The sequence below is a fragment of the Lactuca saligna genome, chromosome 4, assembly GCF_052625555.1.
Source record: "Lactuca saligna cultivar CGN05327 chromosome 4, ASM5262555v1, whole genome shotgun sequence".
Classification (NCBI taxonomy): domain Eukaryota; kingdom Viridiplantae; phylum Streptophyta; class Magnoliopsida; order Asterales; family Asteraceae; genus Lactuca; species Lactuca saligna.
This window is the reverse complement of record NC_136420.1, coordinates 83,163,314-83,181,266: the sequence shown is the minus strand read 5'-3', so window position 1 is coordinate 83,181,266 and position 17,953 is coordinate 83,163,314. Positions and strand designations below refer to the sequence as shown.

The following is a 17,953-nucleotide window of genomic DNA, read 5'->3' as shown; positions in this document are numbered from 1 at the left end:
TACTCTGATAATAAATGTATTGAACCTTTTTGTAAAAACTTCAAGTAATTGGGATATTTTTGAAAAGTTAAAATTTGTTGAAAATTTATGGTCGTTACACCAGATGATGAAGCGCTTTGACAAAGATCAATAGCCAACCACAGATCCTTCAGGAGCGAACGAGTTGCATCAGGTCTGCAACAACAAACCAAAAAAACTCACAGTAACCAATTTCTTATGAAGAAATCAAAACTAAAAACAAAGAGACCAAATGATCTAACTAGATCGGTTTCAAAATCTAACAGAAAATGATAAACTAAACTGATGAATAAAAGAACGAGAATGAACTTGTATGAATTCTTCAACAGATCATCAATAAGAACGATTGATGCCACAACCTGGCTCTGATACCATGTAACAAATTATAAACTCAAAGAACAATCACACGAACACAAAACTTCCCAACATCAACATTTCATTTATTATGAAACAGTTGGTTTTCATCATACAAGATACAAAATAAATCTCACTAAAATCACACTCTTAACTTGGATGTAAACAAAGAACCAAGATAATCATGAATGTGTGTTACAGAAACCCTAGAACTGAAACCCTTTTTTTATAACACAAAATTTAAACCATAAAATATATAATCCTTCATTCTTCATAATTCATACATATTATAATTTTTATATTTTTCTTCTGGTTTAGCCAACTGAGTGCATCACGATTCTGTCAACATACTAGTATGGTGAGTACTTATGTCTTGTTTATATTTTCTTTTCCTTTTATTTCAAATATAAAAGCAACAAATATTATGTAAGTTGTAAGTTGAAACTAATATTTATTATTCATATTTTTTTGTTGGTAATTTTGAAATATATGATTCTGGTGGTAGGAAGCAGAGGCCTTGAATGAACTTCGACAATCTGAAACTTGTAAAAGTTTGGTCCACAACTTCTTTGCTTGATATAACACTTCCAAAGTTTGGAGTATGGTTTGGAAACCTTTCTTATACTAACAGTTAATGTTGATGAGATCATGACTTGTTAAAAGCATAGATTTCAGGTATAACTGATATGGGGTTGCAGCCAAGGAAAGTAAATAGAGTTGGTGCTATTGGTCCGGGGTCAATAGCAATAGCAACAACTTTTATCCTAGCTAACTTTCCTGTAATATTTAAGGAGGATGATGAGAATTCTCTGGAGGCTGCACTTGGTGAAATCAAAGGTGAGTCATGATATGAGCTTAAAAAGTATGGTCACAACTCACAATTCTTCCTTCGTTATCTTCATCTTCAGCCAATTTGCACAGCCATCTTATGGCAGGGAAAATGACCAAGGAGAAGCTTGAAAGAACTGTATCTCTGTTGAACGGTGTACTCAGTTATGATAGCTTCAAACATGTGGATTTAGTTGTAGAGGTGAGTCTGAGTCCCAACCATATAATTCATCTGTTACAACAAGGGTTTTGGCAGATAAGTCCCTGAAAAAGAATTGCATGATGTAAATTTCTTAAATTGGAACACATGAGAAGTAGGTATGTTTCTAAACTTTAACGATTACCGGATGTTGAGGTTTTTGTCATAGTAGACTGCTAGTGACACAAGTATCAAACAGAAACTTGGCAGTCGAATACAAATGATAAAACAAAAACCGATGTCATGTGGTATCATATGTATCAAACACATGACACTGCAAAAGCAATGGGGTATTTTTTAGTTAAAGGACTTGCTCATGCAAATAGTTATTCTTCAGAGGCTTATTTGCGACAAGTGTGGAATTATATAGGTTATTTTTTTAATATAACCCTGAGCAAGAATCACATTTTTGAAAGAAAAAAAATACCTATAGTTTTCTAGTGTTTCAATTCTCTCTTTTGTTTTTTTTAATTAAAACCGTGTAAAATAACCTCAAGACTAGGCTACCAATCAAATTATTGAATAAATACGTATAGTTTTCGAATAAAAACATATTCAGGGATTTGTGTACGAAAAAAGAGTGAAAGTATATTATAGGTCAAAACCCTTTCCTTAGAGCACATTGATTGAGGTGAAATTATGGTGGAAGCTAGGCCCATTATTTATGTTATAAATGAGTTGAATCAAAATGTAGTCATTAAGTTAAAAAGTTTTGGGGTGTTGGCAGGCAGTGGAGGGAAGCATCCAGTTAAAGCAGCAAGTTAATGCTGATCTTGAGCATTATTGCCCTCAACATTTCATTCTTGCAAGCAGTAGTCCCACACTTGACTTAAATCTAATTGGAGAAAGAACAAAATCCCAATTCCGGATTGCTAGGGCCCACTTTTCAAGGTAGATAATCATAATCATATAGTTTGTTTTGTTGGTAGACAATGAGTTGTAATAATATTTGCAGTTCCTCTGTCCTGGAAATAGGAAGCGATCCGGTGTACTCAATTGAACGCTTTCGCGAAGAGAATGATGTGGTTATTTTAGCAGTGGGGGCAACAAAGCCACGGGACCTCCCTGTTCCTGGATGTGAGCTCTCAGGTGTGCATTTTGCAATGGAATTTCTACATGCGAATACTAAAAGCTTATTGGATAGCAATCTTGAAGATGGAAACTTTATGAAAAGAACCAAACATAGCACATTGTACTCTCATTTATTTTCTAACTATAACAATATACTTCCATTTTCTTAATAACAATGTACAATCGGATCCCCTTAGTCGTTCGAACGATTATTTGTATGACATTAAATTTATGCAATGGATTCTATTTTTTGTATATGATATTTTATTTTCTATTATGAAACATTAAATATAAATTTAATTTGAAAATAAGTAAATCTATAAATAATATTTTTTTTAAACATTAAAATTATGATACGCAAAAATGTGTGTCATCTTCATTAATGACATGGCCTTTCTTGATACGCAACGCGTGTCATTAACACGTGCGTCGTCAGGTTACGACACGCGAATGCGTGTCGTATTCCTTTACGGCAGGGCCTTTCATGATACGCATTGCGTGTCGTAAACGCGCGTCGTAAATGAGCGTCGTAAATGCGCGTCGTCTATATACGACGCGCAAAAGCGCGTCAACTATCTTTATGACATGGCCTTCCTTGACGCGCATTTGCGCGTCGTCTGAGCCTTTTACGACGCGCAATGAGCGTCGCAAAAGGCTGTTTTTCTAGTAGTGGTGGCTGTGTGTGTGTGTTATTCGGGGGTTTTTGCTTTGTAATATTGTAATCGATGCGAAAATAATGAAAGAAACTCGTAACCACCACCATGAGCCGCCATTGACCACCACTACCTAGGGTGGTAGTGGGTGGTGCCCGATTAATGAAACCCTAGTGGCCCTAATGGAACCGTGGGCCTAATGAAGCCTCAATTGATCTAAGGACTTGGTTTTGGGCCTATTGGACTATGATTGGGTTGGAAACCCTAACTAGTTGGAGATTGCCGGTTAAAAAGTTTCACGAGCAAAATGTGTGTGTGTTTTACAAAAATATATATATATATATATATATATATATATATATATATATATATATATATATATATATATATATATATATATATATATATATATATATATATATATTCTCTAATGATGTAAGTGGCATGATTTAGATGTCTGACATCATACAAATCGAAAATGCAATAAATAGTCTCAGTCGTTAGATATATGCACCAATAAAAATTAATTATAAGTATTTAAAAGTTAATTATATAATAAAATAAAATTTCTTTAATTTAAAAAACTTATGAATTGTAATGTTGCATTTTTCAATAACTTTATGATTTGTAAGTATTTAATTACACAGTAAATGATAAGAATTTAAATTAGAATTGAAGATTTTTTAAATCTTTATTTTTGGTGCAGGATTCTCGTTGAACATATGTAGATGATGCATTACCAATGTATCTAATGAAAATAACATAAAGAAAATACAATACTTAATTATAACTCGTGGAAACCACGATCGGTATGATTTAAACTTTTATATAGATAAAAAAAATAATTGTAAGAAAAATGCACCGGAGTCTTGATTGTAAGTAATGTTTAATTAATTGATAAGTAAAATAAACATAACACTTAAATTTTTAAATAGTCATTTGTCCACAACATTAAAAGTTTTATTTATCAAATTATCAAGTTTATGTTGTATCGATAAGTTTAAAAGACATAGATCGTAAACATAATATGTTATAATATGTTATACAACGGTAATGAGAATTTATTTATCCATCATCTTTGTAGACATTTTTTAAATAATAATTATGATGTAAAAATGAGAAAATATATATAATTATATTTTGTAAGGAATGACATTTGGAATTTTAGAAAGAAACAATATATTATGATTGAAATAAGGATATTCTATTAAAAATTGTATGATATACATTATGAAAATTATATTTATATATATATGGATAAGAATTTATTTAGTAAGCAATAACAAAAAGATATAGATTATATATTTTGATATGTACAAAATGCTCGAACGATATAGGGCGTGTTTGGCACGGAGCTTTTGGAAGCGTTTGGGAGCTTCTACCTTTTAGCTTTTGACAAAACGCTCTAGTTTACACAAAAAGCTTCGTTTGGCAGTACAAACGTTTAGTGTTTAGTTTTAACAAAACGCTCCGGAGCTTTTGAAATCAATTTCCATAATTACCCTTAAAAATATATTTATATATTTTTTTAATTTTAATCAATTGTCCTTTTATGTAATTTTATATATTTCAAAAAGCTTCCACCTACTTTTGCCAAACATTCATATAACAAATAAAAGTTACAATTTCCCGCTACCAGCTACCAGCTACACGCTACCAGCTACCCGCTTCCAGCTAACAGCTACTTTTGCCAAACACGGCCATAATAAAAATACTAATAATAAAAATAGTAACTTTTAGTCCAAAAAACAAAAAGTCCATATAACATTATTCACAATATTTTTTGATATTTTTGTTAATTACAATGTTATTTATATATATCATATAAAAAGTTAGTTTCATATAGTGAGTAGTGATCATAAATACGATTAAGAAAAATATGTATTCGAAATTTATTATGAAATTAAAATTAAAATTGTTTAAAGGGAAAAAATAAATATTAACGTCACTTTAAAATCTACTATTTATATATATTTATTGTAAATTACAATTTAGCCCTAAATAAGTTTAACCCTAAAAACATTCATTCTTCCGACCGACATTGTAGACTCAAAGTATCGTTTCTATTTTTTTCTTTCTGAAATTGCATACACCAAATGATGTATTCGATTTCTACATATCAAAGTACCTATCTCTTGTAATCGGAGATCTCATCGGGTTCGTAGCAGCCTTACAACATAGCCACACCACTGTCTCTACTTCTTAACAACATAATCGGAAATAAATACAGGGCTAAAATCCAAAATCGAAAGGAATACAAGTCCACTTTTGTAATAGATAGTAGACCCCTGAAAAATGATTTTAGTCTGTTGCTAAAGTTATGAAAGAAAAATTGCGTCCTTATGGTTTGATTTTGGAATATGTTAGCTGTTGGATTTCAATGATGAAGATAGGGCTACGATGAAGAAGAGGAAAAATTACTAATTTCGTTTTTGTAGAAGATGTGATTAAATGTACTCGCTGTATTTATTATTTGAATTTTGATTGTATTTCAAAATTTAATCTTGAATTGTTATTGTTTAATCCTTGGTTATGATTTTATACGTCCAAGTGTCACATTGGTAATCTCACCTCTTGTTTCTCTGAATCTAAAGATGTCACACAAGAAGATGCTGAAGTGATGCTTTATTGAGACAATTAGAGAACTTTTATGCACGAGAGTTGCTAGATAGAATTGTGATTGATGAAGAACATTGTGTAAGCCAATGGGGACATGATTTAAGACCAGATTACCAGGTTATTAATTATTATATCATATAAATTTGTTCAAAACGTTGTAGTTTTTCTTTAGGTTCTTATATAACAATGTTGCTATAAACTATGTACAGAGTCTTGGTATTTTGAAACAAAAGTTTCCGAATATACCCCTGTTGGCATTAACTCTTATTGCTACAGCCAATGTTAAAGAGGATGTTGTGCAGGCTCTTGGACTTGTTGATTGTATTATTTTCAGGCAAAGTTTCAACCACCCAAATTTAAGGTATGGGTTTAATGTAATTATAATGGGATTTTCAATGTGTTGACCTATAAAAATGTCAATATTTCAGGTTTTCAGTTATACCCAAAACGAAAAAATGTATGGAAGATATCGACAAGTTCATTAAGGACAATCATTTTGATGAATGTCGAATCATTTATTGTCTTTCAAGGATGGACTGTGAGAAAGTTGCTAAAAAGTTTCAGGTTTCTTCTTATGTGTTATGTTGTCTTTCTCTTTGTTTATTGATAAAGCCACTTGTGAGTTGTGATGTTTAAGGTTTTTTATGGTGTTACTTTTCTTTCAGGAATTTGGGCACAAAGTTGCATTTTACCATGCTAGTATGGATCCAGATGAACGTGGGAGTAAAGATGAGGTTAATATCATATGTGCAACTATGGCATTTGGAATGGGTATGGATTATGGCATGTGATCTAGTCTTGTTATAAAAGTAATTAATAATAATGTTATAAAACATGATTGTTTCAGGTATAAATAAATCGGATGTTCGGTTTGTCATTCATCATTCTCTTCCTAAATCCATTAAGGCTACAATCAGGTACCCTTTGTGATCACATTTCACTTAAAAAAACTATGTATTTAAATGATATTTCTATAACTTATAGATTTTTCATGGAATACTTTTGTTGTAGGAATGTGGGCATGCAGATAGAGATGGGCAACATTCTTCTTGCATATTGTATTACAGTTATAGTGATTATGTAAGGGGCTGTTTGTTTTTTATGCGAGGATCTGTGCAACGACTTTTGTCTACGCCGCGCAGACAACGCGTAGACATATGCCCTCGCTGAGTGTTTGTTTTTTGGAAGTGCGCAGATCAAAAACGTCCGCGCGAGGTCTTCTTGACGCAGACATGAACCACTGTTTTCAAAGGTCTTCAGACCTCATTTTTACCTTAAAAAAAATCCACCAGTTTTTTTTTTTTTTTTTTTTTTTTTTTTTTTTTTTTGCTGAACATGCATTTTTAATATTTATAATGTGAAATTGTAACATCCGGAATTTCAGGTATTATATTGATTCTTTTTATTTTGAGTTTTAAAGAGGAACTCGGCGAGTTGGTGCGTAGACTCGCCGAGTAGAGACGCGATTTCTCATCCGGATTAATGATCGGACTCGACGAGTCGCATTGGTGGACTCGGCGAGTCAACGCTGTTTAATGAAACCCTAATTTCTCGGGTTTGGGGTCTATTTAAAGGACCTTATGGTCGTTATTTGTGCTCACCAATCCATAGAGAGAAACCCGAGAGTGCTTGAGCGTTTTGAGAGAGAAAGGAATCCATTCTTGACCTTTGTGGTGTTGTTTAGCAAGAAGAAGGAGGTCCTAACCAAGAGGAAGCAAAGGAGGTTGCTATGCTGTGGATTTGAAGCTTAGATCATCGCACTTGAGGTATTAATTCAACTCCTCTTCTGTTTTATGAAGTATATTTGGATTTAGGGTTTCTTGTGGCCTTTGTTGGGTTGATTTGATGCCCAAATAGTCCCTTTCTAGTGATGAGGCTTTGGATCTGGATCCAAAGAGGTCCAGAGAGCCTCACTCATCAAGCTTTATGAAGAGCAATGGAGGTTATGACCTTGAGTTGTGGTATTTGGGGCTAAATCATCATATTTGGTCATATAGATGTTGTATGTACATCAAGATAGCGACTTTACGAGATAAATAAGCTTGGAAGGACTGGATCTATAAGTTAGTGGAACAGATCTGACCTCAAAAGGTCGTTTGGGATTGTGCATGGAATGCACTCGCCGAGTCTATTGGCAGACTCGACGAGTTGGTGCGGGTTGTTCTTAGATTTAGAACCAGGGGTTGAGTAACCGGGTTGGGTGAGTGACTCGGTGAGTCGGAAGGGACTCAGAGGAAGTGGGGTCCTCGTAGGGACTCGGCGAGTCCACGCCAGACTCGGCGAGTTGGGGTTGACCATTGACCATTGACCAGAATTGACCAGTGTGGACTCGATAGCGTTAGTCAACCTTAGTTGGGAAAGTGTTAATTAGAGATGTATTGTGTTATAGGAGGACTATAGCTCGGGAGATCGAGCACTAGTGATTTCAGGGATTTACGAATTACCGAGATACGCGAGGTAAGTCTTCTCACTATACTTTACCTTGAGTACGTAACCAGAGTTATGTGACAGAGTATCTGTATGCTATGTATGTTATGTGTTGTACTGCATCATTTCTATGTGATTTATGCTGTGCATGTTTACAGAGTTAGAACCGGAAGGTTCCCAGAGTTAGAACCTGAGGGTTCACAGAGTTTGGGTGCACAGACCCACAGAGTTATAGCCTCGAGTGCCTAATATGTGTTATATGTGGTATTTTGGGGAACTCACTAAGCTTCGTGCTTACAGTGTTTTGTGTTATGTGTTTCAGGTTTCTCTCAGGATCATAGGACGGCACCGACTTGATTGTACACACCAGTGAAAGAGTCATATTTTGAGGATCCTGGTTTATTATGCAAGTGAAAATGGAGTTATGTTTTGTAATTTGATTATGAATGAGATTTTAAGAAAAGTGTTTTTAAGAATTAAACCATTATATTTAAAGGAAAATTTGTTTTGAAATTTACGGTGTTACAAAAATTAAGTTTGAAAAATTAATTTATTTCAACATTTGCAGACGTTAAAAACAAACGGTCTTCTTATTGCAGACTGCAGACATTTGATCCACCTCTTCTGCCGCAGAGGCTTGCAGATGTGGTCCGCAGACTGCAGCTATTTTGGCTTATAAAAACAAATAGCACCTAAGTCATTATCAATTTGTTGTTTCTTTTTTATACTTAATGCATAAGGAATGACTCAATAGAGAAAAGAAGGCTTCACTTTCTAGAAAATTTCCCTCATTTTCATTTCGTTTTCTCAAATATCTTTTAAACTTTTTTGAGGATTCAGGTCAAACACATGCTTAGTCATGGATCCATGGAGCAAAGCTCTTTTGCATCTCGTGTAAGTAGTTTAAATTCTGGAAGAGTACTGGAAACAAATACAGAGAGCCTTTAGTGCATGGTAATTTTGATATTTCTTTAATTAACTTTGATATATTCAAATCAGCATACAAACAATAGTATCTATAAAATATAACCACTTGTTATTTACCTCAAGTCAGCTATTGTGAGAATGAAGTTGATTGTCGACGTTTTCTACAACTTGTTCATTTTGGAGAAAAATTTAATCATTTAAGTTGCAAGAGAACATGTGATAACTGTTTGAAGACGCATACTCTTGTAGACAAGGATGTTACGCAAATAGCAAAGCATTTGGTTATGATTTTATAATAATCAAAATAAGAAAAAATAATAAACATATAAAAATCGGCATAATTATTTTAAGGATGCTTTAACAGAATTGCACAGATGAAGAAAAAAACTTGAATCAAATGAAAAAGACGAAAAATGTTGGAAAAAAATTTACGGGTTCGGTATTTATAGGTGCAATGAATAGGTGAAGATAATATTGTAATCATTATTGCATTCCTATTATGATTGCTATAAATTTGGTAAAATATTAATGAATTCAAATTTATTGCTGATTATATGGGATATTGTTGATTTTGTTGTTTTAGATATTTGATATATTTATAATGTATTTGAAATTGAATTTGAATGCAGAGATAATATGGTATCTGAATTGCTGATTAGTATGAGATGATATCTATTTGTTAAAGAAGCAATGGACGGGAAAACGCGATTTGGGGCTGCTGGAAGAGTGACATTTGACGTTTTTGTACTTATTTAATAGGACATATATATATATATATATATATATATATATATATATATATATATATATATATATATATATATATATATATATATATATTAGTTTATAACCGTGAGAACCACGGTTATAAAATTAATTAAATTTTCATATTAAAAAATTAAAATTATTAAACAATTATTTTAAATAAATTATTACTTAAGTGATATTTTTTTTAAATATATAAAATTATAATCGTTGATTTAAATAAATACATGAAGTTATATCGCCTTATAATCTGTATTAATTTTATTTTATTTTTTAATGTAATGTTATTAATAAAATATAATTTGAGTGAGAAAAATTTAAAATTGAAGAATTAATTATTAATTTAATGTGATTAGAGTGTGAAAATTTAAAATTTGAAATGAGTAATCAATTATTAAATTAATGTAATTAGAGTGAAATTTAAAATTTAAAATGGATAATTAATAGGTTTACAAGTGACATGATAGATGATATATAATATTAATGACGAGTTCTAGTTGTATGATACTTATCAATAGGAGATTAGAACTATTGTTTTATTAGAATATATATATATATATATATATATATACCTACTTGTGTCCCCAAGCCCGGTGCAAACCCGTTTGAGACTTATGGTAAAACAAAATATGAGACTCTTCGAAATATAAAAAAGTTATAATCAAATAACTAAACGGAAGTATAATAAGGTTTAACAATTATATTAGAATAATATACCTTTAGAATTGAAGCAGAGCCTATAGGATGGATACCATTCCAATCTTCCAAACATCTATTCAATACTTTATCCCCTAATTTTCAAGAACACATCTCACCAATTTAGATGGAGTTTTAGGATCTTGATCACAAAAAGTTACTAGTTTTTTGAATTCTTCAATAGCCAAATGGACGGAAAACATTTTTGAATCCGTCAATAGCCAAATTGACATATAGTTTTATGTTATTAGACTTTTGCATACAATTGTCATGGAAAAAACAAAAAATACTCGATATGAGGAACATGTTTCTTGGACCGGCTTCATGAAATTTATTGTAATAAAAAAGCACCCATAAGAAATCTGTCGGTGGCATGTTTGTGAACTGGAAAAGAAAGAAACCCATTTAGTCATCTACACAGGAGAGTTTGCTGACTTCTTTTACAAAGGCCAATGGAAGAGACCGATGATCAATTGTGGTCTTTGCGATCGCTTTCTAATTATTTTTTTGGGAAGGAATCTCTTTCCACTTACATGTAATAATCCACTTACATTCAATAAGCGGATTATACAATTATCCTTTTCCTAATCATGTGTAGATTCCAATACTTTTTATTTTTTCATGTTATAAAGGGTTATGTTAAAAAAACGTGCTTACCTTGTATAAATCCTTTTTTCCTTTCTTATTGCATGTATTTTAAAATCCTAATTTAAATAAAAAAACATAAGAGAAATTAAATATTTTTCTAAATTTTGTTCCTATCAATAGGGATGAGCAAAAGGACCGGGGAATTGACCGGAACCGAAACCGGCACCCGATGGAACCGGTCGGGCCGGGACCTATACTATAAATTTGTGATTTTTTTGGAACCGGGACCCGGAAAGAACCGGCTATTGGAACCGGCCTAAAACCGGGAACCGACCCGGCTAGAAAACCATGTCACGTAGGGATGAGCACGATCGATCCCACCTCCTCCTTGCGATACACACAAAAAAAAACTTCTTCTTCCCATCTAGTCTCCAATCGCAATCGGTCATTCGGTATCATAACAAAAAAAAAAAAAAAAAAAAAAAAAAAAAAAAAACGCAATCGTTCTTGACTTCTTGTGAGTCACGGCCACGATCCCACCTCCTGCCGGCTGCCACGATCCCAAGTCCCAACTCCAAGTTCACGATCGAACCCTACTCTCTTCAACAATCGGCAATCAGCATCACTTCATCATCATTCAATTCTTCATCTCCAAGTTTCCATCGATTACAAGTTTCCATCTCCAAGTTTCAATCGATCTTCAATTCTTTATCATCATTCATTGATTTTCATCTTCAATTGCTTCAATGATTCAAACTATGGATGTTCATGAAGATCAAGTAAGAGCATATATTTATATTTCATGTTTTAAGATTATATACTTCAATATTAGCTTCAAATCTTCAATGCTTCAATGATTCATCAAATAATGGCATGCATGCAAGTTTTTTTTCTTTGGTTTCGTTGTCTCCATTCCAAATATATGCATTGTTATCCCTACTTAATTAAAAGATCTTGATTCTTGATCATAGTCTCATAGTGGAGTACTCCTTTACGGATGAAAGGTTGTACATATAATATATGTTTCATGTTTTAAGCTCCATTTAACAATGTACTTTGTAGACATACATGCAAGATTTTTGTTAGATTAGTTTATTGTTTATAGTATGAATGTAATTATGTAAGATTGTCAAAACTACGAATTTGTATAGTACTTTTGTTATATAATTAATGTGTAAAATTGACATTGTAGGATTTGGATGGGCTACCAAATGTACCATCATCAAGATACCGAAACTCGGATGCTCATGATGCTAATATTGAAGATAGTAATCCGGCTAATTGGATTGGAAAAGACTTCGATGACCAAGTAAGATTAGTATTTAGCTCATTAGCAATATTTATTTCTTTAGCAATCTGTCCAAATATTAAATTGTGCATAACTAGTTCAATTTAACTTGTTTTGACCTGAATCTTTTTCCTACATGTAGATTAGGATTTGTAGTTGAGTTTACACTATAAAAACGCTTGATTTGGTTAAAAATTGAATGAGTTACAAGCCCCGCAAGGAAGGGTGTCAAATCTGATTTTTTTTTTTTGTAACAACAATAAAATGTGATGTGATTTTGTTGTTCAAATGTGCATGACTCATTCAATCTAACTTGTTTTGACCTGAATCTTTTTCCTAAATGTAGATTAGGATTTGTAGTTGAATTTAGACTATAAAAACTCTTGATTTGGTTAAAAATTGAATGAGTTACAAGCCCCGCAAGGAAGGGTGTCAAATCTAAATTTTTTTTCTAACAGCAATAAAACGTGATGTGATTTTGTTGTTCAAATATGCATAACTCATTCAATTTAACTTGTTTTGACCTAAATCTTTTTCCTACATGTAGATTAGGATTTGCAGTTGAATTTAGACTATAAGAACGCTTGATTTGGTTAAAAATTGAATGAGTTACACGCCCCCACTACTAGAAAAACAGCCTTTTACGACGCTCATTGCGCGTCGTAAAACGCTCAGACGACGCGCAAATGCGCGTCAAGGAAGGCCCTGTCATAAAGAGAGATGACGCGCATTTACGGCGCGCATTTACGACGCGCGGTTATGACACGCAATGCGTATCAAGGAAGGCCCTGTCATAAAGGAAGACGACACGCATTTGCGTGTCGTAACCTTACGACGCGCGTGTTTATGACACGCAATGTGTATCAAGGAAGCCCCTGTCAAGAAAGGTCATGTCATAAATGAAGATGACACACATTTTTGCGTATCATAATTTTAAATATTAAAAAAAATTATTTACAGATTTACTAATTTTCAAATTAAATTTGCATTTAATGTCTGATAACATAAAATAAAATGCCATATACAAAAATACAATCCATTGCATAAAATTTATTGTCATACAAATAACAAACTTTATTTCATATTCATACATATGATTACATTATTCATTAAAAAACATATACCTACATCTTCCCCTAAATGTTATTACATGATGTTGGCCACTTCATTGATGGATCACCAAGAGGAAAACCAACAACTGCCCTAAAATGTTCCATGATGTGCAACATTTAATAAAGTAAAATACCTCCTAAAAATAAAATTGCACAAGATCGAAACAACACATCATAATGAGAAATTACTAACATGAATGGAAGAAGTACACTATAAATTTGTTTTACCAAGAATTCCATGGACGATCAGGTGCTACAAAGTTTGTCCAAGCTGCCAAACAAAGACTGCATGCAAACCAAAACAAACATATGTATAATTGAAATGAAGAATGCAACACTTGTATATCTGCAAAAAACTTGAAAAAAACAACAAAGATTTAATGTTTATATATAGCAAGACCATATATATATATATATATATATATATATATATATATACACACACACACACACAATTCCAGCAGCTAATTCAAGAAGCTTAATTCTCCAATCAAGAGTGTCTCTTTGGAATTATTTTGGTCATTGCCTATGTGAAGTAAATTCAAGAATGGAAGTGGAAGTTATTTGAAGGGCTTTTTGTTAAATTTTATTAGTTGAAGGTGATGTTTACAGAAAGAAGTGGTATATCTTGAGTAAGATTGCCAATCAATTGCCTAAAAGAAGGTAAATGGTTTGGACCATTAGTGTTAACCATTGCCATCTTTACCAAATCACCTGAAAGAAAATTGTAAAGTAAATAATTCAAGCATTATAATTATATTCATATATGTCATTTAGTTTTATGTTGTATTTCCCAAGTTTTACCAAAGAAAAGAAAAAAAAGGAGAGAAAAGAAGATTATATTTTCATGTTTCCAGGCTTGAAAAAATAAAAGGTAAATAAACATTTTAATAATTTATGTGTTCCCGAGTTTGAAGAAAAAGAAAAGAAATTAAATTCACGTCTTATTTTAAGGAACCAAATCCTTCCAAATTGGAAGGGAAGATTATCCTTTCTCTTCTTTCCATTATAAAAACTCAGGAACATCAAAAAACATTTCCTGTCTTCTTAGTTTCATTCACTTGTCTCTTTAAGTGGGACTCAGGAAGTAAGCATTTAATAGAGTTGGAAGAAGAGTACAGTTTAGTTTAGTTTTTGTACCATCTGAGATATCTGCAAGCCTTGCAATGCCATCAGTCAGTTCTTATTCATGTTCCTGCATTATATATCATTATTATTATTATTATTATTATTATTATTATTATTATTATTATTATTATTATTATTATTATTATTATTATTATTATTATTATTATTTCAATCATAAATCATACATTACATGTTTTCAAAACTAACCTTGAGCACTTTCTTAGTTTTCTGTATTTCAACATGATCTGGATGACTAGACCCAAATACCCTCTCAACCTGTGGCATGAATGTTAAAATTCCTTTCCCTTCTTGTAAATAAAATATACAATATACATATATGATATATCTGCAATTATCATGTATGTACCTCTTTTATAAGAGTATCAGTGTGAAGTGACTAAATATTGTCTCGACCCTTCTTTCCAATGCCATTCTGTGATCGTGGAAAATCTTTTCTTGATGCTGCTACTGCTTGACTTTTGGGCAACCCTCTACCTCTCCCTGCACCTCCACCTCCACCAGGACCATTATCACGTCCAACGGGTCTACTCATTCCATGAATTGAATACCTGATCCACCATTGTATATCCTCTGGTGATATCTGCATCAAGTATCAAGCAATATTTTATTTAAGACATGGTATATCACCCATGATTTTAACTTTCTACACTTACCTATGCAATATTAACCCATTCCCATGTCTCATTTGCTGTACTAATATCATAAACTAGTGCATGCCGACCCTGAAAGTATATTTTTTCCAGCATAAATTTTGGAGGTGGAGCTGCAAGCAATATCAAATTACCTCAACGGGGTTGTGATCTGTTATAACTGCTTCATAAAAATTGTTGTCATTAGGCCATCTGGTTCTCACTTTTCTTCCAATCAATGGGAAGAATGCTGATGTTTCAACAGAATCATTTGCAACTAGCCCAGAAGTCACACGATTACCAAGCTGGCCCCACCCACTTGGCCCTGATGGAGGGTACTGCATTTTCAGGGAAGATCCTCCCCCATTATCTGACCACCACCACCACACTGCCAATTGCGATTTACAAATTACAAACATATCATAATAAAAAACAAAATACCAATGTGGTATGGAATGGGCTTACATATTTCTTGTTTTTCCCTTTTGTCCCTGAGACAGGTGCTCTTCTAGCAGATGAAGAAGCAGCTTTCCTTTGATGATTCTTCCAGCACGATCATATTTAACTTCTCCTTTACTTGAGATTTCAGCTTCTCTTTGTTCACTTTATAATTCTTATACAACAATTCAGTTTGTGAAGGAGCAGCTTGCATATGGACATCATTGCCCTTCTCAAATACTTCTCATGCATGTATGTTCAGTTGCTTGAACTCCATTGCTTGTCCACTTACTCTATTCTGGTTATCCCCCTGCAATTCAACAAAATATAATAATATTAACATTTGAGAAAATATTTATAAAAAATAAATAAATAAATAAAGATAAATCAATAAAGGTTATTACTCACAACATAGAACTTCTCATTTTTTTTATAATTCTCATTTATAAAGAATTAACTATTTCATCAAACTATTAATTGTTATGCTTTCAGCTTATAGGCATCTCATCTGACATTATATATATCTTTTTTCCGTCAGTTGATTACAATTTTTACTGCCATCCAGAGACTCAGAGAACACCACAACAAGATAAGCTACGACAGTGGTACCACTATTTGTCTCTGCACATAAGTTATTTGATAAAATGCCTCAAAGAGTATATTTTGCTGATTACAAGTTTTTTTTATGTTTATATACAAGTAGATGCTAAAGATAGGGGCGGAAGTGATATTTTGCTATTCTACATGTAAAGGAAAACTTTATGATTGTCCATTTACAACTACATCATTCTTAAAACTACATCATCAAGAAGAAAGAGAGTGTACACCAAACTGAAGTTTATCAAGAACAGTGACCATGCTTTGAAACAGAACAAACTTAGATCACATAGTCTATTCATTCAAAAGGGTTTTATTTTACCCATTAATTAATCTCATTAAGTTAAAACAAAAAACCCCTTTGTATAAATTGCTACAAACACTACTGGAAAATAGCTAATGTAGTACACCACATCTAATGCGGTTGTAATAAAAATCCGTATTATAACTAGGTAATGTTAATCTAATACGGGCATATAATATGGTTAATACCGTAAGAATGGGAATAGAATACAGGGATTTATGAATGTTATTAGCTTGAAATCTAATACAGCTAAAACCTAGATCTAGTACGGCTCAATTTGAAATCAAGTACAGAGCTATCCATTTTCTAATACAGCTCATTTATAGATTGCATAACCATTGCGACCGTCAACCTAGCAATACTGATTTGGACATCTGCATAGAGGTAATTCTAAAAGTATTCGTAGGACACTAGTAATTGAAGGGACAAAAGCGAATTAATAATATAATAATTCAAAGTTCTTGAAAGAAAAAAATAATTAGAATGTTGTAAACCTGGTTGGTCATATTCCAGGTCAAACTTGAGGAATTCTTCCATGCTCTTCAACTCCTAACTAGGCTTGTTAAAAGCAACAACCTACATGGATTACAACACACACAAGAAAACGATGAGAGACAATAATATGAAAAAAGAATTATTTTGAAGTAACATGTTGATAAAAAAATTACAATTCTTATTCATTCTTTTGACCTAAAACTCAAAATTGAATGGAATGTTCCCATTTTGCCATCGTTCCTTTCTTCATACTTGTTTTGGTTGCATTTTGCAGAGATTGATCATTTAGTCACATGAGGGGACAACAGGTTTTTGACATCATTATATATGGTGATAGCTGTTTCAAGAGATTGATATTGTCAAAATGAGTGGATATATTAATAGTGCTCTTGTGTTGAATACATCAATCCCTGTTAGTGGAAGGAGTTTGACAATAACTTTGCAGCTTGTAAAAGGTAGTCATACCATAATCAGTGCCATAGAGATCTTTGAAATTGTCAGAGATGAGGCCAAAACATTATTAATGAAGGTACTTTTAAAACATTTCTTGGAATTTGAAGCTTTGAAAAGGATTCTTATGAAGTTAAAATTCTTTCTTTATGTTGTAGTAAAAGCTTTGCAGAAATTGAACCATTCGTTTCAGTTGGAATGGTGATCTATGTGTTCCGCAACAACATCCATGGAGTGGAATTGGGTAATGAATAAGGCTGGAATGCAAAGCTGGAATGGGTTGGAATGCAATCAGGAATGAATTGTGGGGGATGTGACATCAAGTACGGTTGTTTATGGTGTATTA

General features: G+C 32.6%; 1 pseudogene; it reads right to left on the bottom strand.

Annotated features, from left to right (window-relative positions):
* Positions 1 to 14,134: 14,134 nt before the first annotated feature.
* On the bottom strand, positions 14,135 to 16,322 carry LOC145039824 (protein EMSY-LIKE 3-like; annotated as a pseudogene).
* Between the last annotated feature and the right edge of the window lie 1,631 nt (positions 16,323 to 17,953).